Source organism: Petromyzon marinus, chromosome 6 (assembly GCF_048934315.1).
Source record: "Petromyzon marinus isolate PM22_M1 ecotype Great Lakes invasive population chromosome 6, UKy_Petmar_22M1.pri1.0, whole genome shotgun sequence".
Taxonomy (NCBI): Eukaryota; Metazoa; Chordata; class Hyperoartia; order Petromyzontiformes; family Petromyzontidae; genus Petromyzon; species Petromyzon marinus.
In genome coordinates, this window is record NC_133672.1 from 1,935,391 (window position 1) to 1,963,094 (window position 27,704).

At 49.8% G+C, this 27,704-nt stretch overlaps 1 protein-coding gene across 1 annotated transcript in view; it reads right to left on the reverse strand.

Annotated features, from left to right (window-relative positions):
• Positions 1-14,374, reverse strand: part of LOC103091753 (homeobox protein otx5-A) — a 54,743-nt gene extending 40,369 nt beyond the window's left edge. The window contains exon 1 of the mRNA XM_032948423.2: positions 13,575-14,374. The gene's annotated coding sequence lies outside the window, so the exon portion shown is untranslated. The remainder of the gene's footprint in view (positions 1-13,574) is intronic.
• Between the last annotated feature and the right edge of the window lie 13,330 nt (positions 14,375-27,704).

Genomic DNA, 27,704 nt, shown 5'->3' on the forward strand with positions numbered 1-27,704 from the left:
CATCCGCACTGCGAAGTTGCAGAGTGCACGTGCGACGGTGATAATTAATTACCACGAATTGACAGATTATTTATTTATCCACCGCTGGATGAAGGCCCTCCCCGTTATCCCGGAACGCGGATCCCGAGGGCTCCACCACCCCCACACAGAGCGAGCTCACCACGTTGTCCACCGCTCATCCGTTCACGTAAATTACCTCCGGTGGCGAGTCAACCCAATCACAGGTGGCGAGTCAACCCAATCACAAGCACATTGACGTATTTAATAAATTCGCTTTATACAGGTGCGTGTATGCTTAACACGGCGCTTATATTGTAGAGCACACGGTTGGATACGTACGGTGCGAAATAAGTTGAACATACATACAGTATTTAAAACCTTTTATAGACTTTTAAGACATTTAATTGTTGGGCGGCCAGCTGCATATCCACACGTTGCATCCGTACTCAAAGACAAAGACCCCCCGTGTAGCCTGTGACAGATTGTTGGGGCAAGTGCTGTGTGAGTAGCGAGGGGCAAGTGCTGTGTGAGTAGCGAGGGGCAAGTGCTGTGTGAGAAGCGAGGGGCAAGTGCTGTGTGAGTAGCGAGGGGCAAGTGCTGTGTGAGCATCGAGGGGCAAGTGCTGTGTGAGTAGCGAGGGGCAAGTGCTGTGTGAGTAGCGAGGGGCAAGTGCTGTGTGAGCATCGAGGGGCAAGTGCTGTGTGAGTAGCGAGGGGCAAGTGCTGTGTGAGTAGCGAGGGGGCAAGTGCTGTGTGAGCAGCGAGGGGGCAAGTGCTGTGTGAGCAGCGAGGGGCAAGTGCTGAGTGAGTAGCGAGGGGCAAGTGCTGTGTGAGCAGCGAGGGGGCAAGTGCTGTGTGAGCAGCGAGGGGCAAGTGCTGTGTGAGTAGCGAGGGGCAAGTGCTGTGTGAGTAGCGAGGGGCAAGTGCTGTGTGAGCATCGAGGGGCAAGTGCTGTGTGAGTAGCGAGGGGCAAGTGCTGTGTGAGTACCGAGGGGGCAAGTGCTGTGTGAGCAGCGAGGGGGCAAGTGCTGTGTGAGTAGCGAGGGGCAAGTGCTGTGTGAGCAGCGAGGGGCAAGTGCTGAGTGAGTAGCGAGGGGCAAGTGCTGTGTGAGTAGCGAGGGGCAAGTGCTGTGTGAGTAGCGAGGGGCAAGTGCTGTGTGAGCAGCGAGGGGGCAAGTGCTGAGTGAGTAGCGAGGGGCAAGTGCTGTGTGAGTAGCGAGGGGAAGGTGCTGTGCGAGTAGCGAGGGGCAAGTGCTGTGTGAGTAGCGAGGGGCAAGTGCTGTGTGAGTAGCGAGGGGCAAGTGCTGTGTGAGTAGCGAGGGGCAAGTGCTGTGTGAGTAGCGAGGGGCAAGTGCTGTGTGAGTAGCGAGGAGCAGCGCCCGTGAACGGCCGTCACTGTGGCACACGAGGGGATGGGTGTCCAGCAGCACGCCCGGCCGCCTTTGTCTCCCGCAGCGCTGATACGCACGCGCGCCATCACGACGGACGCGCTTGCACAAAAGGGACGGTCTTGGGAGACCGATGTAACAATTGGCTTTGTTTTTATTCTTTCATTGGCTCGTGTTTCGACACAAAGGATCCTGCTGCTTGCATCTTGTTCTCTGAGACCAACAACCTCTCTCTGTCCCACGACAGTCGGGGCACGATGCAGGCTTGAGTAGGTGCACACACATACATACACGTGTGTGTGTGGTGTGTGTGTGTGCGCACAAACACACCACACACACGTGTAAAGATCCCCCGTGTAGCCTGCATAGACTGTTGGGGCAAGTACTGTGACCGAGCACCGATGAAGGGCCGAGGCGGCGACGTGGAAAGAATCACGCCCAGCCACCTTTGTCTCCCCACAGGAGACAAAGGTGGCTGGGCACTCATCGATGGTTGAGTTGACCTGGGGCATTAGGTTCGGTTCCGTTGTTCGACGCTGACGTTGGCCGCGTGCGCGCTAAACACTACACCAGCACTCCCAACAACAGACACAACATGACCACACACACACTAGTAACATTACTACACACACACAACTCACATGACCACACACACAACTAACATAACTACACTCACACAACTAACATTACTACACTCACAACTAACATTACTACACACACACAACTAACATTACTATACACACACACAACTAACATTACTACACACACAACATGACTACACACACACAACTAACATTACTACGCTCACAACTAACATTACTACACACACACAACTAACATTACTATACACACAACATGACTACACACACACACAACTAACATTACTACACTCACACACAACATGACTACACACACACAACTAACATTACTACACACACACACCTTACATTACTACACACACACACAACTAACATGGCTACACACACAACTAACATTACTACACTCACACACACAACTAACATTACTACACACACAACTACATTACTACACACACAACATGACTACACACACACAACGAACATTACTACACACACCTTGCATTACTACACACACACACCTTACATGACTACACACACAACTAACATGACTACAAACACACATTACTACATTACTACACACACACACCTTACATTACTACACACACACACAACTAACATTACTACACACACTCAAGTAACATTTCTACACACACACAACTAACATTACTACACACACAACTAACATTACTACACTCACACAACTAACATTACTACACACACAACTAACATTACTACACTCACACAACTAGCATGACTACACTCACAACTAACATTACTACACACTCACAACTAACATTACTACACTCACAAACACACAACCAACATTACTACACACACACAACTAACATTACTACACACACACACAACTAACATTACTACACACACACAACTAACATTACTACACACACACAACTAACATTACTACACTCACACAACTAGCATGACTACACTCACAACTAACATTACTACACACTCACAACTAACATTACTACACTCACAAACACACAACCAACATTACTACACACACACAACTAACATTACTACACACACACACAACTAACATTACTACACACACACAACTAACATTACTACACACACACAACTACATGACTACACACACACACCACACACAACTAACATTACTACACACACACAACTAACATTATTACACACACACACAACTAACACTACTACACACACACAACAAGACTACACACACACACAACTAACATTACTACACACACCTACATTACTACACACACAACTAACATTGCTACACACACAACTAACATTACTACACACACACAACTAATACTACTACATACACACAACTAACATTACTACACACACACAACTAACATTACTACACAGACAACTAACACTACTACACACACAACATTCCTACACACACACAACTAACATTACTACACACACAACTAACATTACTACACACACAACTAACATTACTACACACACACAACATTCCTACACACACACACAACTAACATGACTACACACACACAACTAACATTACTACACACACATACAACTAACATTACTACACACACAACTAACATTACTACACACACACACAACTAATACTACTACACACACACAACTAACATTACTACACACACAACTAACATTACTACACACACACACAACTAATACTACTACACACAACTAACATTACTACACACACAACTAAAATTACTACACACACAACTAACACTACTACACACACAACATTCCTACACACACAACTAACATGACTACACACACAACTAACATTACTACACACACACACAACTACCATGACTACACACACAACTAACATTACTACCCACACATACAACAACATTACTACACACACACAACTAACATTACTACACACACACACAACTAATACTACTACTACACACACACACAACTAATACTACTACACACACACAACTAACATTACTACACACACAACTAAAATTACTACACACACAACTAACACTACTACACACACAACATTCCTACACACACAACTAACACTACTACACACACAACTAACATTACTACACACACAACTAACATTACAACACACACAACATTCCTACACACACACAACTAACATGACTACACACAACTAACATTACTACACACACACACAACTAACATGACTACACACACAACTAACATTACTACACACACACAACTAACATTACTACACACACACACACAACTAATACTACTACACACACACAACTAACATTACTACACACAACTAAAATGACTACACACACAACTAACACTACTACACACACAACATTCCTACACACACACAACTAACACTACTACACACACAACTAACATTACTACACACACAACTAACATTACTACACACACACAACATTCCTACACACACACAACTAACATGACTACACACACATACAACTAACATTACTACACACACAACTAACATTACTACACTCACACAACTAACATTACTACACACACAACTAACATTACTACACAAACTCACACACAACTAACATTACTACACACACACACAACTAACATTGCTACACACACACAAAACTAACATTACTACACACACACACAACTAACATTACTACACACACAACTAACATTACTACACACACACAACTAACATTGCTACACACACACAAAACTAACATTACTACACACACACACAACTAACATTACTACACACACAACTAACATTACTACACACACACAACTATTACTACTACACACACACACAACTAACATTACTACACACAACTAACATTACTACACACATAACTAAAATTACTACACACACAACTAACACTACTACACACACAACATTCCTACACACACACACAACTAACACTACTACACACACAACTAACATGACTACACACACAACTAACATTACTACACACACGCACAACTAACATGACTACACACACTCACACACAACTAACATTACTACACAAACACACAATCAACGTAATTAGATAAGCACATGCACACCCACAATCGCCATCACTACACACACACATTCACCATTCCGCACTCCTTACACAACAGCCTGAGTAGGCTGTTGGGGGCGACTGCTATTCGCGAACGCTGTGTTCAGGCCGGCACGAGCATTAGTCTGGCCAGAGTCACGCCCGGTCGCCTTCGTCTCCCCACAGTGCCGATGTTTTATTTACACTCATTTAAGGCTGAGCCGACCTAAGGGGGGGGGGGGTCCAGGACCCGGTTCAAGATATTCGTCGTCACCGCTGGGTTGGCCGTGAGTGGGAATCCAACTCGGGTCTCGTGGAAACCGGCAGCAGTCTCGCTGCATCGTCGTTCTGATGCGCTTCTGCGGCCGTCTGGAACGCTCTTCCCTTCCGATATTTGTAAGCGACTGGAGCGATGGCACTTTGACATCATCGTCGTTATCGTCGTTATCGTCATCTAGATTGAGACTCATTCCGAACCGCGTGTTGTTGTTGTGTTCAGTTCGTCGCCCTTTAACCCCCCCCCCCCGCACCTCCGACGAGCGCCCTTGGCTTCGTGTGTACGGCGTGAAAGAAGTTCGCCCGCACGCGCGCCCCCCCATCCGCCCCAACACTCGCTCGGCTCAGCCGCCCCGAGTGGCCACGCATAGCCAACACCGCGCCTCTTGGCGCTGTTGTGCCGTGGGAGGCTGTTCCAAGTTGCGGCTCCGCCTGGCCGCTTCGTCGGTGATGAAAACCTTCAACGTTTCAATGCGCCACTGTCGGCGTAAATTGCGTCGTACGTACGCACGTCGAGGCAACGCGAGCTTACGCAACGTGGGTGTTGGTGTGTGTGTGTATATATACACGCGTATACAGTTAATTAGGGGGTTTGTTTGTTATGCCAAATATGGTCACACACAAAAAACACAACACCTACCGGAGTATAAGACGCACCACCCACGTTTTGCAGGGAGACAAAAAGTGCGTTCGCATAACCCGGAGAATACTGCATCCATATATAGACCCCCCCCCCCCCCTGAGCCTTCACCACCGACTGTAGGGGCAAATGCTGTTCGAGAGCACCTATGAAGGCCGGCATGGCACACCATGCCCGACCGCCTTTGTCTCCCGAGTGGCGACGTTTACACATCGCGCCGGGTACTCATTTGAGGCCGAGTCGACCTAGAGGAGGCCCAGGACCGCTTCAGATAATCGTCACTGGGTGTTGGTGGCCGCGAGCGGGGAATCGAGGGCGAGCCGCCGGGTTGGTAGCGCAGCCCTTGCGCTAACCGCTACACTATCGCTCCCCAAACACACACACAGCACACACACAGCACACACACGCGTGTGTATTTATATACAGGCGTGTGAGTGTTCACGCACCCGGATTTGTCTTTGGCCACGGGTGATGCGGCAGCTGGCTCCACGCGACTCTCCGTGTGCACCGGCTGGGCCGAGGGTCTGCGCGACCCGACCGAGAAGCGAACGCCACGTCGAGTTCGTCCCTCTCCTGCCAGCAACCGATTGCGGAGGCGTCCACGCGATTGGTTCACGCGCATCGCGACCCTTGCCCCGCACGTGCACGCGCGGCAGTCACGGACCTCGCGCGATCGCGCGCGTGTGGGTAAGGGCTGGGGAGACAAAGGCGGGCAGGGCGGGGGTTTTGCCCGCATCACCCGCCTCGATGCTCGCTCACGGCGCTTTGCCCCATCAGTCTGCGCAAGGCTGCGCGGGGCGTCTTCGTGTGCGAGTGTTCATCAATGTGCATGCGCATTGATGCGCGCGTTACGAGCTCGCGTGTACAGACGTGGGCTCTACACACAGTATATTGAGCGTCCTTATTTTTAGCCATGGTCAATCCACTGCTGGATGAAGGCTTCTTACCCAGCGCCTGCACGCGAGCCGATGTGACGGCTCCGTCTCCTCCTCGGCAGTCGTCACCACCACCATCCCTTCTTCTCTACCCAAGCACCCCTTTTAAAAGCACGATGGCATTCACTGGCGCGTGTTCGCTCATCCACGCGTTCCCACTCTACGTCTCTCAATGTAATTCCGAGCGCGTTATCTTTGGGAACTTTTCACTCGTATGTGTGCATGTGTGTGTTGTATGTGTGGTGCGTATCTGTGTATGTGTGTGTTGTATGTGTGGTGTGTTGTGTGTATGTTGTGTATGTGTGTTGTGTGTATGTGTGGTGTGTTGTGTATGTTGTGTGTATGTTGTGTATGCGTGTGTGTGTTGTGTATGTGTGTTGTATGTGTGGTGTGTTCTGTGTGTTGTGTGTATGTGTGGTGTGTGTGTGGACTTTTAAAATGTTGGGGAAACCCCGAATTAAGGATGTATTTGTTTAAAGAAACATTTGACAGCGTCTGTATGCATCTGGTCACGTGGGACGTACACCTGCAGTGGCTATCGACGCGACGTTCGTTTTGCGCGCGCGACAAAACTTGGCTGTGCTTTCAAGGCTGATGGCCCAAAGTGAGACGGAGGTTGGCGATGGTCGTTAGTTTATTACCCGCGGCGGTTGTTATGCCACCCGATGGTATCCGTGAACTGCATTGACGCGCGGGTTCACGCGCGTGAACCCACGTGTGGTTCTGGACGATAGCGCTGCGATGCAACACGGCGCTGTTCGTCGACTCAACGCAGGCGGCGGCGGCGGCGTTCACCACTCGCTGGCGACTCTGTCGGCAGGCGCCGGAGGCGAGACTCGCTGATGAGCGGCGAAGAAGCACAAACCCGCGCCTGGTCGTGGCGCTGGGGACAATTGCCAGAGTTTACTATCCACCCGCAGTGCGAGTGCGAAGACGTCTTGGCTCTCAGTTTTTAAATTCAAATCCACGTTTGTTATTTTGTTTGTAAATTCGCTTCGAGGTGTATGCAAGTTGCCTACTCAGCAACTTAAGTTATAATGATAATAACAATGATGATAACAATGATAATAACAATGATAACAATGATAATAACAATGATAACAATGATAACAACAATGCTAACAATGATAACAACAATGATAATAAAAATTATAACAATTATAATAACAATGATAGTAATAATAACAATAATAATAACAATGATTGTAATAATAATAACAATGATAATAACAATGATAGTAATAATAACAATGCTAATAACAATGATTGTAATAATAACAATGATAATAACAATGATAGTAATAATAACAATGGTAATAACAATGATTGTAATAATAATAACAATGATAATAACAATGATAGTAATAATAACAATGATAATCATAATGATAATAACAATGATAATAATAATAACAATGATAATCATAATGATAATAACAATGATAATGACAATGATAATAACAATGATAATAACAATGAGAATCATAATGATAATAACAATGATAATAACAATGATAATAACAATGAGAGTAATAATAACAATGATAATAACAATGATTATAACAATGATAGTAATAATAATAACAATGATAGTAAGAATAATAAGAATGCTAATAACAATGATTGTAATAATAATAACAACAATGAAAAAACAATGATAGTAATAATAACAATGATAATAACAATGATAGTAATAATAATAACAATGATAGTAATAATAATAACAATGATAGTAATACTAATAACAATGATAGTAATAATAACAATGATAGTAATAATAATAACAACACGCGCACTCTCAAGACTCGAGTCAGAGGAGTCGCATCCCGCGATTTGGATATTTTTTCCCCGAATCATTTCTCACGCCGTTTGTTTTTTTAGTTAACAATGACTCTACGACTGTCAATGCTTCACTGCCACGTTGTCAATCCACTGCTGGATGAAGGCCTCCCCATGCCACGTGTGCCCGAGGGGCCGTTCGACCATACTTCACCACGCCGGTTAGTGCGGGGTTAGCGAAGGATGGCCGCCCGGGATGGGTTGCCGCTCGCCCCCCTCGATGCGAGCCGTGACCGAGTATCGATCGAAGGTGGCCGGGTTCAGAGCGCGGTGCGCTAACCACTGCGCCACCGCCCCCCCCCCCCCCCATCCTCCCAGGAGATGTGTACGTCACAATGATGCACGTGCAGTGTCCCCGTGCGCATCGCTGGGCTCTCTCGTCTCCGACCAGCAGCCACCCTCGCCCTGCGCGCATTCGCGGTGGCGACAGCACCGAAGATGGAGGGGGGGGGGGGGGTCGCGAGTGTGACCCCCCCCAAACAACGCTCGTGGGGGTGTCCGGGGGAGACTCTGACGGTCGCGGCGCAGAGGCCACCACCTGATACCACCGATCACAGCCGCCGTCGCTTCCTTCCTTCTGCCAGATCCCTCCTCGCGGAGGTTGGCGTCGAGGATGCGGATATGGGGGCCACCTCCGTTTTTGTGCGGTACCCCCCCCCCGTCTGTACGCCGTGGGATAATCTCCACTGTGTGTGCGAACGATGCAATAATAAACAATGATTCACAGACCGTTGTCGATCTACTGCTGGATGAATTCGTGCCCGCGCTCTGTGGGATGATGGATGTTGGAGTCGGTTGACCCTACGGGACAGTGCAGGACTGCACTGCGAACAGAACAGCGCAGTCGAGGTCCCGGGTCTGATTCTCGCCCGCCCACTGTGAGCGCAGTGCGCTAACCACTACGCCACCACTCCCCCCCCATTCACACAGAGTGGTGGCGACATGTTAACTTCCTCGCCTGGTACACAGGAGTTCGTGGGTTCAATCCCGACCCTGACGCCTGCTGCTGTATATTTGGAGTTTGCGTGTCTCCATCTCTGTCGTGTTTGGAGGCTATAATTCCCCACGCCATCAGCCGCTTCGTCGAGCTATCGTTTGTGATATTCAGGTCGCTTCTGAAAACGAGCCCGATAGCTCAGCGGGCCTTACCTGGTAAAATAAAAAAAAAACTTAAATAAAAAACTAAAATAAACGATGTTAGTATCCGTGGTGTTTGGTTATCCGATACGCCACGATAGTGGCTCAGTTCGTGCGTCACCACGGCACATCGAGGCCGCGAGGGCGCTCGCTCGGTACGCGCCCTGCCGAGCACCGCCCCCGTGGGCAGCCCCCCGGGGGCCGCGAGGGGCAGCGAGCGTCCGGGACGTGCCCGCTTTACGTCGACTTCGGCGTCACACTCTTTGGAAATTAAAATAAAAGACATAAAAGTAATGCACTCGAAAATGTCGTTTGATGTCGTATTTATATTCAGAGATCTTCTTTAAAAAAGTCTCAGCAAGAAAAATAATTTCCGAGGCCAAGTCAACATTTTAAAATATTTGTTTTGGAATGATAAACAATTGGGTGGGGTCACGAATTATTACATTTCTGGGGGTATGGACCAACCCCATCATACCATATTGATGACGCTTCCAGACCCGATTCTATCCGTGCCAAGTTAAGAATGCCCGGTGTCCCTTCCCAGGGACTTCATCGTGACGGCACGGCAGGCAGTCATCCCTCCACCACGGCCACGTGTAGTTGACGGTCAATCCCGCGGTAACGGAAGTACGCACGTGGGTGCAACATAAAACACTTGCGAAGGGCATCACCGGGTGCGAGCCGATGTTTGCGGCTCGAGCACGTCCCGAGTTGGTGTTCACCACGCCCGGCTCATCGGCCTCGCCTCGCCCTGGTCTCATCGTGGTCTCATTACGCATGGGTTGCGTAATTCCGTTACCCCCCCCCACAATACCAATGACGGGCTGTAGGGGCAAGTGCTGTTAGCGCCTATGAAGACCGGCACGGCACACGAGGGGGTGGGTGGCCAGCACCACGCCCGGCCGCCTCTATCGCCCGATGTTTACGCACCGCACCAGGTACTCATTTGAGGCTGAATCGACCTAGGGGAGGCCCAGGACCGGTTCAGATAATCGCCACCGGTGTTGGCCGTGAGCGGGAATCGAACCCGGGTGACCGGGTTTACAGCACAGCGTAGCGCTAACCACTGCACCACCGCTCCCCATCACATAGAAGGACACACACGCACAGGTGAAGTTTGTAATAAAGCTTGTACGTGTATGTATGTGGACATATATAAATAGCAAATGTTTCGCCAGTAAGCCTCTAAGCAAACATACAACAGCAACACATGCGTATAATTGTGAGGTACATTTACCAGGAAGATTATTTGTTTAAAGTTTGTGAACGAGTGACCCTATAATTGTTTGACTATATTTAATGTAGTTTTCGTTTTAGACCTACCTGCTGATGACGTGCATTGGGAGACTTGTGATGAGAATTATGGGTATTATTATATTGAGAGCCTATGTTAATCTCTTCTCTTATCCAATACTTTTGACCCCATGTGTATACGCACACACACATTCACGCGCACACGCGGAGACACAAAATGCAAAGGTCCCCCGTATAGCCTTAACAGACTGTTGGGGCAAGTGCTGTTAGCGAACACCCATGAAGGCCGGGACGGTACACGAGTGGGTGGGTGGCCAGCACCACGCCCGACCGCCTTTATCTCCTCAGTGGCGATGTTTACACACCGCACCAGGCGCTCATTTGAGGCTGAGTCGACCTAGAAGAGGCCCAGGACCGGTTCAGATAATCGTCACTGGTGTTGGCCATAAGCGGGAATCGAACCCGGGTCGCCGGGTTCATAGTGCAGCATAGCGCGCGAACCACTACACTACCGCTCCCCCCCCCCCCCACACACAATACTACACACACACAATACTACACACACACAATATTACACACACACAATACTACACACACAATACTACACACACACACAACACTACACACACACACAACACTACACACACACAACACTACACACACACACTACTACACACACAATACTACACACACACAACACTACACACACACAATACTACACACACACAACACTACACACACACAATACTACACACACACAATACTACACACACACACAACACTACACACACACACAACACTACACACACACAATACTACACACACAATACTACACACACAATACTACACACACACAATACTCAACACACACAATACTCAACACACACAATACTCAACACACACAATACTACACACACACAATACTACACACACACAATACTACACACACACACAATACTACACACACACAATACTACACACACACACAATACTACACACACACAACACTACACATACACAACACTACACACACAACACTACACACAATACTACACACACACAACACTACACACGTATATATACACACACACACAACACGAATATATACATACACACAACATGCAGACATACACGCGCACAAAGACATCCCAGTGTAGCCTTCACAGACGGATGGGGCAAGTGCTGTTAGCGAGGAGGGCGCACGAGGCGGCCCTCTGGCCAGTACCACGCTCGGCCGCCTTTGTCTTCCCAGCGTTGATGTTCATATCCGGCACTGGGTGCTCATTTATGGCCGAGTCTACCTAGGCGAGACCCAGGAACCGGTTATAATTTCACTCGCCACCGATGTTAGCCGTGTCCATGGTCCAGAGTAAACACAACAGATAACACTGTAACAACATTTTTTATTTTTTGTTCCTGGGTAGTAAGTGTTATTTCCTTATTGCATATGCCTCAAAAGTACAGAGAATGGCTATTATTGTTATTATTCCCCACAAACTTTGCTTTTGTGACCAGAAGTGATATTCGGAAATGTTCCTATTGCCAATGAGAAAACGTGGCGTGCATTTGCGTCATTCCTTCACATAAAGTCCTGGTCACAGAAGCAAAGTTTGTGGCGAATAATATCCATCTTCTATACTTTTAGGCATAAGCAATAAAACAATTAGCATTCATAGATTATCCTGTGTGTGCAACACAGGTGTACACTGTGCGTGTACACGTGTACATTCACTCGAGCGTGACGCGGTCATTAGCTTCCGAAGTGGTGGAAATTCCACATTTCTGCGGCGAAGGAAAACGACTGCCTTTTGGGACAAGCGCTGTTGACGTCCCACAAAGTGGTACAGTACTCGTTTTATCGACCTCGGATGAATGATGGACTGACTACAGCACCGCGAGTTGAACTCTCCTGTCGGGTTTATTGACAGGTACACCTTGCTCGCCTGCGCGTGGACGCGTACTCGTGGTGTGCACGTGTCCACGTGCACCACAGCGTGAGATCACGGCCGCGTGTACATACGCATGCTTGTATATGGGAGCGGTTGTGCAACATGCGTGTGCTTCCGTCTCACACTCGACACGGCCACTCTGCGAGACTGCCCCGGAGAGACGGACCGGGGAGAGGTGGAGTGAAAGGAGTGAGGAGGATGAGGAGGATGATGAGGATGAGTGTAGAGGTTTGAGAGAGGAAGGAGGAGATGCGCGGGAGCGCATGGAGCCAGGCCCTGCCGACCCCGGGCCGAGTGGGCCCCGCCCGACACGGGGTGGACTCACTCGGGGTTGACCCACTCGGGGTGGACTCGCTCGGGGTGGACCCGCTCGGGGTGGACTCGCTCGGAGTGGACTCACTCGGGGTGGACTCACTCGGGGTGGACTCACTCGGGGTTGACCCACTCAGGGTGGACTCGCTCGGGGTGGACCCGCTCGGGGCGGACTCGCTCGGGGTGGACTCATTCGGGGTGGACTCACTCGGGGTGGACTCACTCGGGGTGGACTCACCCGCAGTGGGGAAGCGCTGCCGGGCGGACCCAGTGCCAGCGTGACGCCAAGAAGCTGCTGCTGCTGATGTTTAAACTGCTGCTGCAGCTGCTGCTGGTGTTGGTGCTGCTGCTGGTGCTGCTGGTGTAGGTGCTGCTGCAAGTGCTGCTGCAGGTGCTGCTGGTGTTGGTGGGGCTGCAAGTGCTGCTGGTGTTGCTGCTGCTGCTGGTGCAGCTGGCTGCGACTGCGAGTGGAGGTCCCGGGCTGTTCGCTTTTCGCGCCGATCACCATCGCTGATTGCGCTTCACCCCCGCGGAGCGGCGAGCAGCAGCAGCAGCGGCGCGAGGGAGATTCATGGCACCTCTCTTCCTCTCCCCGTCTCTCTCTCTCTTCCACTGCCCTCCTCGACCGCCTCCGTCGCTCTCCGCGCGTCTCTGCCGCAGCGCGCCGCTCGCGTGTCCGGCCACGCGGAGTCGCGCGGATTCCCAGAGGCGAGCGAGGCACGGAGACAGAGCGAGCCCTGCCCCTCTGGCCGTACAGCAGCAGCAGCAGCTCGTGGCCCCTTCTCGTTTAACCCAGAGACTGGCCCCCCCACCCCACCCCGGCAAGCGAATGGGAGGAGGCGAGTGGGGGGTGCTGGACACCAGCGTGGAAGCGAGACGCGCGCGACAGGGACAGGGAGTGAACTCTCACGGCCAGGGTCGCCCCGAGTCGCCGCCGCCGCACTGAAACTCCCCAGCGATCGAGACGGAGAGCTCGCGAGACGCGCCTCGCTCTCTGCCTTCTCTCCCCGCCGTCTCCCTCTCTGTCTCCCGCGTGTCGGGGGGAGATTCACTCCCCGCTGCCCCCTCCCCCTCTCTCCCCCGGGGGGGGGGGGGCGGTGACGCGGCGCGCCCGAACGCCTCCAAGCCACGGAGACTCCGGGACCTGGAGCGGCGCTGCGTTCGTGCGCCTTCTAGCACGGCCACCACCAACACACAGCTGTAGTCACCACCACTAACACACAGCTATAGCCACACCACCAACACACAGCTATAGTCACCACCACCAACACACAGCTGTAGCCACCACTAACACAGCTATAGCCACCACTAACACAACAGCTGTAGCCACCACTAACACACAGCTATAGTCACCACCACCAACACAGCTGTAGTCACCACCACTAACAAACACACAGCTATAGCCACCACCACTAACACACAGCTATAGTCACCACCACCACTAACACGACAGCTATAGCCACCACCACCAACACGACAGCTGTAGCCACCACTAACACAACAGCTGTAGCCACCACCAACACGACAGCTATAGTCACCACCACCACCAACACACAGCTGTAGTCACCACCACTAACAAACACACAGCTATAGCCACCACCACCAACACGACAGCTATAGTCACCAGCACCAACACACAGCTGTAGTCACCACCACTAACAAACACACAGCTATAGCCACCACCACTAACACACAGCTATAGTCACCACCACCACTAACACGACAGCTGTAGCCACCACCACCAACACGACAGCTGTAGCCACCACTAACACAACAGCTGTAGCCACCACCACTAACACAACAGCTGTAGCCACCACCACTAACACAACAGCTGTAGCCACCACCACCAACACGACAGCTGTAGCCACCACCACCAACACGACAGCTGTAGCTACCACTAACACAGCAGCTGTAGCCACCACCACCAACACAACAGCTGTAGCCACCACCACCAACACGACAGCTGTAGCCACCACCACCAACACGACAGCTGTAGCTACCACTAACACAACAGCTGTAGCCACCACCACCAACACAACAGCTGTAGCTACCACCAACACAATAGCTGTAGCCACCACCAACACGACAGCTGTAGCCACCACCACCAACACGACAGCTGTAGCTACCACTAACACAACAGCTGTAGCCACCACCACCAACACAACAGCTGTAGCTACCACCAACACAATAGCTGTAGCCACCACCAACACGACAGCTGTAGCCACCACCACCAACACGACAGCTGTAGCCACCACCAACACAACAGCTGTAGCCACCACCACCAACACGACAGCTGTAGCCACCACCAACACAACAGCTGTAGCCACCACCACCAACACAACAGCTGTAGCCACCACCAACACGACAGCTGTAGCCACAACCAACACGACAGCTGTAGTCACCACCAACACGACAGCTATAGTCACCACTAACACGACAGCTATAGCCACCACTAACACAGCTATAGCCACCACTAACACAACTATAGCCACCACTAACACAGCTATATCCACCACGAACACAGCTATAGCCACCACTAACACAACTATAGCCACCACTGACACACAGCTATAGCCACCATGAACACAGCTATAGCCACCAATAACACAGCTATAGCCACCACTAACACAGCTATAGCCACCACTAACACAGCTACAGCCACCACTAACACAGCTATAGCCACCACTAACACAGCTACAGCCACCACTAACACAGCTACAGCCACCACTAACACAACTATAGCCACCACTAACACAGCTATAGCCACCACTAACACAGCTATAGCCACCACTAACACAACTATAGCCACCACTAACACAGCTATAGCCACCACTAACACGCAACTATAGCCACCACTAACACAGCTATAGACACCACTAACACAGCTATAGCCACCACTAACACACAACTATAGCCACCACTAACACAGCTATAGCCACCACTAACACAGCTATAGCCACCACTAACACACAACTATAACCATCACGAATACACAACTATAGCCACCACTAACACACAACTATAGCCACCACGAACACACAACTATAGCCACCACGAACACACAACTACAGGGTGTTTCAAAACAATGGACCCGATTTGAAATCGCGATATCTCTGCAACCACGAACCGCCCATGAATGGAACTCGTACCACTTGAAAGGGCGGGGCATATAGTTTCAAATCATTACCGAGAGATGCCTCTCCCAAGCAAGAAACAGCCCCTAGCCTCAACGTTGGATAGGTCGGACGGGACCCCAAGACGTGGCGCGACACTGTTGGCCCCCAAGATCCCCAGACATCACACCCTGCGACTTTTTCTTGTGGGGATACGTCAAAGACCCGTGGTGTTTTTGTGCCACCATTAGCGACTAATCTGGATGACCTCAAAAACAGAATCTCGGCAGCGGTGACTTCAGTGGAAGAAGACACTTTGAGAGACGTTTGGGACGAATTCAACTATCGTCTCGATGTTGTCCGTATAGCAGTTGGAGGGCACATAGACCATTTAGAAAATGGTTAGTAAAACTTGATAACTCATTGAACCGTGTGTAACTTTTTGCGTAATTGTAACATGTTGCCATCGTGAAATATACTGCTTTGAAATTGGGTCCAACTTTTTAAACACCCTGTATATCCACCACTAACACAGCTATAACTACCACTAACACACAGCTATAGCCACCACTAATACAGCTATAGCCGCCACTAACACAGCTATAGCCACCACTAACACAGCTATAGCCACCACTAACACAACTATAGCCACCACTCACACAGCTATAGCCACCACTAACACGCAACTATAGCCACCACTAACACACAGCTATAGCCACCACTAACACAGCTATAGCCACCACTAACACAGCTATAGCCACCACTAACACAGCTATAGCCACCACTAACACAGCTATTGCCACCACTAACAAACAACTATAGCCACCACTAACACACAGCTATAGAAACCACTAATACAGCTATAGCCACGACTAACACACAGCTATAGCCACCACTAACACACAACTATAGCCACCACGAACACAGCTATAGCCACCACTAACAAAGCTATAGCCACCATTAACACACAACTAGAGCCACCACTAACACACTATAGCCACCACTAACACACATCTATAGCCACCACTAACACACAACTATAACCACCACTAACACAGCTATAGCCACCACTAACACAGCTATAGCCACCACTAACACAGCTATAGCCACCACTAACACACAACTATAGCCACCACTAACACAACTATAGCCACCACTAACACAGCTATAGCCACCACTAACACAGCTATAGCCACAACTTACACAGCTGTAGCCACCACTAACACAGCTATAGCCACCACTAACACACAGCTATAGCCACCACTAAGACAGCTATAGCCACCACTAACACAGCTATAGCCACCACTAACACAGCTATAGCCACCACTAACACAGCTATAGCCACCACTAACACGCAACTATAGCCACCACTAATACAGCTACAGCCACCACTAACACACAGCTATAGCCACCACTAACACAGCTATAGCCACCACTAACACACAGCTATAGCCACCACTAACACACAGCTATAGCCACCACCAACACAACAATAGCCACCACTAACACACAACTATAGCCACCACTAATACAGCTACAGCCACCACTAACACACAACTATAGCCACCACTAACAGAGCTACAGCCACCACTAACATAACTCTAGCCACCACTGACACAGCTATAGCCACCACTAACAAAGCTGCGGCCACCACTAACACAGCTACGGCCACGACTAACACAGCTATAGCCACCACTAACACGCAACTATAGCCATCACTAACACACAGCTATAGCCACCACTAACACACAACTATAGCCACCACTAACACACAACTATAGCCACCACTAACACAACTATAGCCACCACTAACACACAACTATAGCCACCACTAACACAGCTATAGCCACCACTAACACAGCTATAGCCACCACTAACACAGCTATAGCCACCACTAGCACACAACTATAGCCACCACTAACACAACTATAGCCACCACTAACACAGCTATAGCCACCACTAAAACAGCTATAGCCACCACTTACACAGCTATAGCCACCACTAACACAGCTATAGCCACCACTAACACACAGCTATAGCCACCACTAACACAGCTATAGCCACCACTAACACAGCTATAGCCACCACTAACACAGCTATAGCCACCACTAACACACAACTATAGCCACCACAAATACAGCTACAGTCACCACTAACACACAGCTATAGCCACCACTAACACACAGCTATTGCCACCACTAACACACAGCTATAGCCACAACTTACACAGCTGTAGCCACCACTAACACAGCTATAGCCACCACTAACACACAGCTATAGCCACCACTAAGACAGCTATAGCCACCACTAACACAGCTATAGCCACCACTAACACAGCTATAGCCACCACTAACACAGCTATAGCCACCACTAACACGCAACTATAGCCACCACTAATACAGCTACAGCCACCACTAACACACAGCTATAGCCACCACTAACACAGCTATAGCCACCACTAACACACAGCTATAGCCACCACTAACACACAGCTATAGCCACCACCAACACAACAATAGCCACCACTAACATACAACTATAGCCACCACTAATACAGCTACAGCAACCACTAACACACAACTATAGCCACCACTAACAGAGCTACAGCCACCACTAACATAACTCTAGCCACCACTGACACAGCTATAGCCACCACTAACAAAGCTGCGGCCACCACTAACACAGCTACGGCCACGACTAACACAGCTATAGCCACCACTAACACGCAACTATAGCCATCACTAACACACAACTATAGCCACCACTAACACACAACTATAGCCACCACTAACACAACTATAGCCACCACTAACACACAACTATAGCCACCACTAACACAGCTATAGCCACCACTAACACAGCTATAGCCACCACTAACACAACTATAGCCACCACTAACACAGCTATAGCCACCACTAAAACAGCTATAGCCACCACTTACACAGCTATAGCCACTACTAACACAGCTATAGCCACCACTAACACACAGCTATAGCCACCACTAACACAGCTATAGCCACCACTAACACAGCTATAGCCACCACTAACACAGCTATAGCCACCACTAACACACAACTATAGCCACCACAAATACAGCTACAGTCACCACTAACACACAGCTATAGCCACCACTAACACACAACTATAGCCACCACTAATACAGCTACAGCCACCACTAACACACAACTATAGCCACCACTAACACAGCTACAGCCACCACTAACACAACTATAGCCACCACTGACACAGCTATAGCCACCACTTACACAGCTATAGCCACCACTAACACACAACTATAGCCACCACTAACACAGCTATAGCCACCACTAACACAGCTGTGGCCACCACAAACACAGCTACGGCCACGACTAACACAGCTATAGCCACCACTAACACACAACTATAGCCACCACTAACACAGCTATAGCCACCACTAACACAGCTATAGCCACCACTAACACACAGCTATAGCCACCACTAACACACAGCTATAGCCACCACTAACACAACAATAGCCACCACTAACACACAACTATAGCCACCACTAATACAGCTACAGCCACCACTAACACACAACTATAGCCACCACTAACACAGCTACAGCCACCACTAACACAACTATTGCCACCACTGACACAGCTATAACCACCACTAACACAGCTATAGCCACCACTAACACACAACTGTAGCCACCACTAACACAGCTATAGCCACCACTAACACACAGCTATAGCCACCACTAACACACAACTATCGCCACCACTAACACAGCTACAGCCACCACTAACACAGCTATAGCCACCACTAACACAGCTATAGCCACCACTAACACACAGCTACAGCCACCACTAACACAACTATAGCCACTACTAACACAGCTATAGCCACCACGAACACACAGCTCTAGCCACCACTAAGACACAGCTATAACCACCACTAACACACAGCTATAGCGACCACTAACACACAGCTATAGCCACCACTAACACACAGCTATAGCCACCACCAACACAACAATAGCCACCACTAACACACAACTATAGCCACCACTAATACAGCTACAGCCACCACTAACACACAACTATAGCCACCACTAACACAGCTACAGCCACCACTAACACAACTCTAGCCACCACTGACACAGCTATAGCCACCACTAACACAGCTATAGCCACCACTAACACACAACTGTAGCCACCACTAACACACAGCTATAGCCACGACTAACACAGCTGTGGCCACCACTAACACAGCTACGGCCACGACTAACACAGCTATAGCCACCACTAACACACAACTATAGCTACCACTAACACAGCTATAGCCACCACTAACACACAGCTATAGCCACCACTAACACACAGTTACAGCCACCACTAACACACAACTATAGCCACCACTAACACAGCTATAGCCACCACTAACACACAGCTATAGCCACCACTAACACACAGCTATAGCCACCACTAACACAGCTATAGCCACCACTAACAAAACAATAGCCACCACTAACACACAACTATAGCCACCACTAATACAGCTACAGCCACCACTAACACACAACTATAGCCACCACTAACACAGCTACAGCCACCACTAACACACAACTATAGCCACCACTGACACAGCTATAGCCACCACTAACACAGCTGTGGCCACCACAAACACAGCTACAGCCACGACTAACACAGCTATAGCCACCACTAACACACAGCTATAGCCACCACTAAAACACAACTATAGCCACCACTAACACAGCTACAGCCACCACTAACACAGCTATAGCCACCACTAACACAGCTATAGCCACCACTAACACACAACTATAGCCACTACTAACACAGCAATAGCCACCACGAACACACAGCTCTAGCCACCACTAAGACACAGCTATAACCACCACTAACACACAGCTACAGCCACCACTAACACACAACTATAGCCACCACTAACGCAGCTATAGCCACCACTAACACACAACTATAGCCACCACTGACACAGCTATAGCCACAACTAACACAGCTATAGCCACCACTAACACACAGCTGTAGCCACCACTAACAAAGCTATAGCCACTACTAACACAGCTACAGCCACCACTAACACAGCTACAGCCACCACTAACACACAGCTACAGCCACCACTAACACAGCTATAGCCACCACTAACACAGCTATAGCCACCACTAACACACAGCTACAGCCACCACTAACACACAACTATAGCCACAACTAAGACACAGCTATAGCCACCACTAACACACAACTATAGCAACCACTAACACACAGCTATAGTCACAAATAACTCAGCTATTGCCACCACTAACACAGCTACAGCCACCACTAACACACAACTATAGCCACCACTAACACAGCTACAGCCACCACTAACACACAGCTATAGCCACCACTAACACATAGCTATAGCCACCACTAACACACAACTATAGCCACCACTAACACACAGCTATAGCCACCACTAACACAGCTACAGCCACCACTAACACACAACTTTAGCCACCACTAACACACAGCTACAGCCACCACTAACACACAACTATAGCCACCACTAACACACAGCTATAGCCACCACTAACACAGCTATAGCCACCACTAACACAGCTATAGCCACCACTAACACACAGCTATAGCCACCACTATCACAGCTATAGCCACCACTAACACACAGCTATAGCCACCACTAACACAGCTATAGCCACCACTAACACACAACTATAGCCACCACTAACACAACTATAGCCACCACTAACACAGCTATAGCCACCACTTACACAGCTATAGCCACCAGTAACACACAGCTATAGCCAGCACTAACACAACTATAGCCATCACTAACACAGCTATAGCCACCACTAACACAGCTATAGCCACCACTGACACACAAGTATAGCCACCACAAACACTGTTGTAGCCACCACACTAACACACAGCTATAGCCAATACTGACACACAACTATAGCCACCACTAACACAGCTACAGCCACCACTAACACAGCTATAGCCACCACTAACACAGCTATAGCCACCACTAACACAACTATAGCCACCACTAACACACAACTATAGCCACCACTAACACAGCTATAGCCACAACTCACACACAACTATAGCCACCACTAATACACAGCTATAGCCACCACTAACACACAACTATAGCCACCACTAACACACAACTATAGCCACCACTAACACAGCTATAGCCACCACTAACACACAACTATAGCCACCACTAACACAACTATAGCCACCACTAACACACAGCTATCGCCACCACTAACACACAGATATAGCCCCCACTAACACACAGCTATAGCCACCACTAACACAGCTATAGCCACCACTAACACAACTATAGCCACCACTAACACACAACTATAGCCACCACTAACACAGCTATAGCCACAACTCACACACAACTATAGCCACCACTAACACACAGCTATAGCCACCACTAACACACAACTATAGCCACCACTAACACACAACTAGAGCCACCACTAACACAGCTATAGCCACCACTAACACACAACTATAGCCACCACTAACACAACTATAGCCACCACTAACACACAGCTATCGCCACCACTAACACACAGATATAGCCCCCACTAACACACAGCTATAGCCACCACTAACAACGCTATGGCCACCACTAATACACAACTATAGCCACCACTAACACAAAGCTATCGCCACCACTAACACACAATTATAGCCACCACTAACACACAACTATAGCCACCACTAACACACAACTATAGCCACCACTAACACAGCTATAGCCACCACTAACACACAGCTATAGCCACCACTAACACACAGCTACAGCCACCACTAACACAGCTACAGCCACCACTAACACACAGCTATAGCCACCACTAACACACAACTATAGGCACCACTAACACACAGCTATAGCCACCACTAACACACAGCTATAGCTACCACTAACACAGCTATAGCCACCACTAACACAGCTATAGCCACCCCTAACACACAACTATAGGCACCACTAACACACAGCTATAGCCACCACTAACACACAGCTATAGCTACCACTAACACAGCTATAGCCACCACTAACACAGCTATAGCCACCCCTAACACACAACTATAGCCACCACTAACACACAACTATAGCCACCACTAACACACAGCTATAGCTACCACTAACACAGCTATAGCCACCACTAACACAGCTATAGCCACCACTACGAGTACCATCTCGTGACGGACACTCCTCGTCCTAGCACCAGAACCACCTCCACCAGCGGCCGGTGTCTAACTCGGGCTGCCCCCAGTTGCCGGTCACCCGCCCGACCGCCCCCGTCGCCCTCTCGCCCCGTCGCCGAGGTTCGGCGCTGCCTGCGCGCCACTGGGGTCGAGACCTCGTGGCTCGGTCCAGTGGCCTGGGGGCCCCCCCTCCTCCTCCCCAGCCACGGGGGGCGGGGGGGGGCTGCTCGAGTTGAGGGGCCTCCGCCACCGCTCCCTGCACGCTGCACCGCCCCAGTCCTGGGGCGCCGCGAACCTTCGCGGGTCCTGGGTTCGATTCCCCCGCACGCGGCCAACACCGGGCACAACGACCTGAACCGGTCCGGCACCTCACTCGGCCTCGTAGACACGGCCAAGCAGGGAGACAAAGACGGTCGGGCGTGCGTGGTGCTGGCCACCCCCCCCCCACCTCGTGTGCCGTGCCGGCCTTCGTAGCTGCTACACGCTAACAGACCTTGCCCCGACAGTCTGTCAAGGCTATACGGGCGATCTGTGCCTTTGACCTGGAGTCATGCGCTGTGCCGGTTCGTGGCCGGAGGGAGCTCCAGGCAGATGCATGCTGTGGGCACGAGTGGCTGGAGGTGCGCTGACCATACCAGGGTCGTTAACTCTGGCGAAAAGTACCGATCTTCCCTTATCTTCTTTAGTCTCATTGTCAAGGCGCTTTGTTCCTCTCACACAGCTTAAAGGCCGTGATCTGAACGTGGCTCTTTCACTCCAGCGCTGTCCTACCAGACAGTCTCGTCCCTTCACCTGATGAAGGCCGCTTGTGTTGTGGCCGAAACGTCGTGAGAATATTATTGTGTTATTTTATTTTATCAATTTATTATTTTATTCTCATTCTACGTGACTTTACCGAAAAAACCAAAGAAGATGAATCATTGCAGTCACGAAAGCTTTAAATCGAAATTTAAGTAATATAATGTATATCTATATACTACGTTCACAAATAATATAAATTGCTCCACTGCGGCTCACATGAAGAATGCTGCCACCTCCAATATAATCATCCAGTTTTATATAGAAATTGTTGTTATTAAATCATCACTTCTGCCACGTCCGGGGAATGAAACAGCCACGTCCCCGGGTCATCACCGCTTCCTCCCGGCTCCGCACAGACGCCGCTCGCCGTCGTCCGACCTCGTGCACCAAATGTCCGCAAACCGCCAGCTGCGACGCCGCCTCTCTCACTCTCGCTGGCTCCACGACGGCGTTTGCGCGATCGCCAGAGTTTACATTTCGCGACGGTGGCTAGGAGATGTTAACTACCTCGCCTGGTATTCAGGAGGTGGTGGGTTCGATCCCAAACCCGACTCCTGCTGCTGTATATTTGGAATTTGCGTGTCTCTTTCTCTCTCTCTCCGTGGTCGCGTGGATTTTTCTCCGAGTCCTGCAGTTTTTCCCTTCCACATTAATAATCAACATCACCGCGCGTTTAGAGTCTTTGGCTGCTCTAAATGTCCGCACGATGATGAGCCAGGTCGTTGAGCTATCACTTGTGATAGCCGGGTAGCGACTGAAAAATAGCTGCTATATCGCTCTGTGGGCCTTGCCTGCTAAAATAAAAACAATAGTTTTAGTCCTACCACGCTCATTGCTTGGATGCGCTGGAAGTTTGCAATGTGTATCTGCTATATGCGCGCTTCTCTCGAGATGGATACTGCGCGTGCAACCGGCCATGATCGTGCCTCGCGAGTGTCCTGGCTGGCCGCTGGCTGGCCTCCTCTCCACCCCAGCAGAAACTCTGGTGGTAGTGGCTGCTGCGGGCCGTTGACACAGAAAATAGCGGGTTAACTGGCTTCATGGGATTTTCCGTGTAACACCCAAAGGCTGGTATGAGTTGAAACGGCAGGAGAAGGCGTTCGAAAGACATTTGATAATAATAGAAAGATGGCCACACTGAAGAGGTGTGAGTAATGAGTGCACAAGACTGACACGATTCGTTTGAAATTGATACTACTTTAATTTGTGTTCATATTAATGTAATTATTTGGCCAGAATGTTATTGAAATCCTAGATAATATGAAAACCATTCACAATACATTATCTTGGTATTTTATTATTACAAGTGCTCCAAGTACAGGGGCATTGTGACGAGATGTTTTGTGCGGTTATTGGTGACGGGGTTGAGATGCTGTAGCTTGAGAGCACGGTTCAATCACGGGTTCCTGAACCCCGGATCGAACCCAGGGTCCCAGCGTTGATGGCTCAGTGCCCCGAACCCCCAAGCCACCCGGCCTCCTCCTCCGCCTCCTAAAGGATGTTTTTTTCTTTAGAAACGAATTTCAAACTCGGACTGCCATGCACACACAGACCAAGGCACGCATCTACACCACGAGGAACAACTAATTTAAGGCTGAGTTGACCCAGGGGCAGCCTAGGGGAGGTAGACACTCCACTTGCCACTGATGTTAGCCGTGGCCGGGAATCGTACCGAGTTGCGACGGTCTCTTCAGAGCTATACCAGTGTAAATACAAAGATCCCCCGTGTAGCCTTAACAGACTGTTGGGGCAAGTGCCGTTAGCGAGCGGCTTTGAAGGCCTGGACAGAGAAAGAGGGACGTGGTGTGGCCAGAACCACGCCCGACCGCCTTTGTCTCCCCAAGTACCAGGTACTCGTTTTAAAGCTGAGTCGACCTGGGAGGAGGCTCGTGACCGATCCAGATTGAATTCCCACACTCGATGGTTCGCCGCGGCCATGGGAGTTTAACTCACATTTCACGACTCTTGAAGAGCGCAGTGCGCTAACCGCTGCGCCACCACTCCGCACACTCGACACACACGAACACACGCGCGCACGGACATCCACGCACGCTCATACATCACGCGCACGTCACGCGCGACACGTGTTGAGCCATTGTTACCGTGAAGACTCCACTCTGGCAATCTCTCAATTACCTGCCGATGTAATCTCCTCAGTCTCGTGCCACGCCGTGTCCACTCGCCCACTGCTGTCCGTCCGCCCAAGCCCCCCCCCCCCCCCCCCCAGACCGAGTTGCCGGCTCGCTCGCCTTCCTTCATCCACTGCTGGATGAAGGCCTCTTCCATGCCGCTTTTTGTTGTTGTTTGACGACACGTAGCCACGCTCCTCGGTGCCGCTTGGTGGTGATGGTGGTGGTGAAGGAGGCAGGGTCCAGGATGGGTTAGGGCAGGGAGTTGACAACCTGCGTCTCCGGAGCCGCATGCGGCCCCTTTAAGGACCGCTTCGTCGTCACTTTTTTTTTTATTAAGGACCGTCATCTCGTATTCACCATAAATATTGAGATTCTTTTTTTACCAAATTAAACAAAAGATGGCTCATTGTTATTGTGGTTGCCGACCCCTGGGTTAGGGTATCACAACCCCACTGGAGCTCTCCATGAACAGGAATAGAACTCAGATCTCCGGGTTAACCCCACTGGAGCTATCCGTGAACAGGAATATAACTCAGATCTCCGGGTTAACCCCACTGGAGCTATTCGTAAACAGGAATAGTTCTCAGATCTCCCGGTTAACCTCACTGGAGCTATCCGTGAACAGGAATAGAACCCAGATCTCCGGGTTAACCCCACTGGAGCTATCCGTGAACAGGAATATAACTCAGATCTCCGGGTTAACCCCACTGGAGCTATTCGTAAACAGGAATAGTTCTCAGATCTCCCGGTTAACCTCACTGGAGCTATCCATGAACAGGAATAGAACTCAGATCTCCGGGTTAACCCCACTGGAGCTATCCGTGATCAGGAATATAACTCATATCTCCCGCTCACGGCCAGCACCGGTGACGATTATTTTAACCAGTCGTGGGCCTCCTCTAGATCGACTTAAAGAGTACAGTGCCTGGTGCGACGTATAAACATCGCCACTAGGGAGACAAAGGCGGGCGGGCGTGATGCTGGCCACCCGCTCCGGCCTTCATAGGTGCTACTCGTTATCAGCACTTTTCCACAACAGTCTGTTAAGGCTACACGGGGGGTCTTTGTC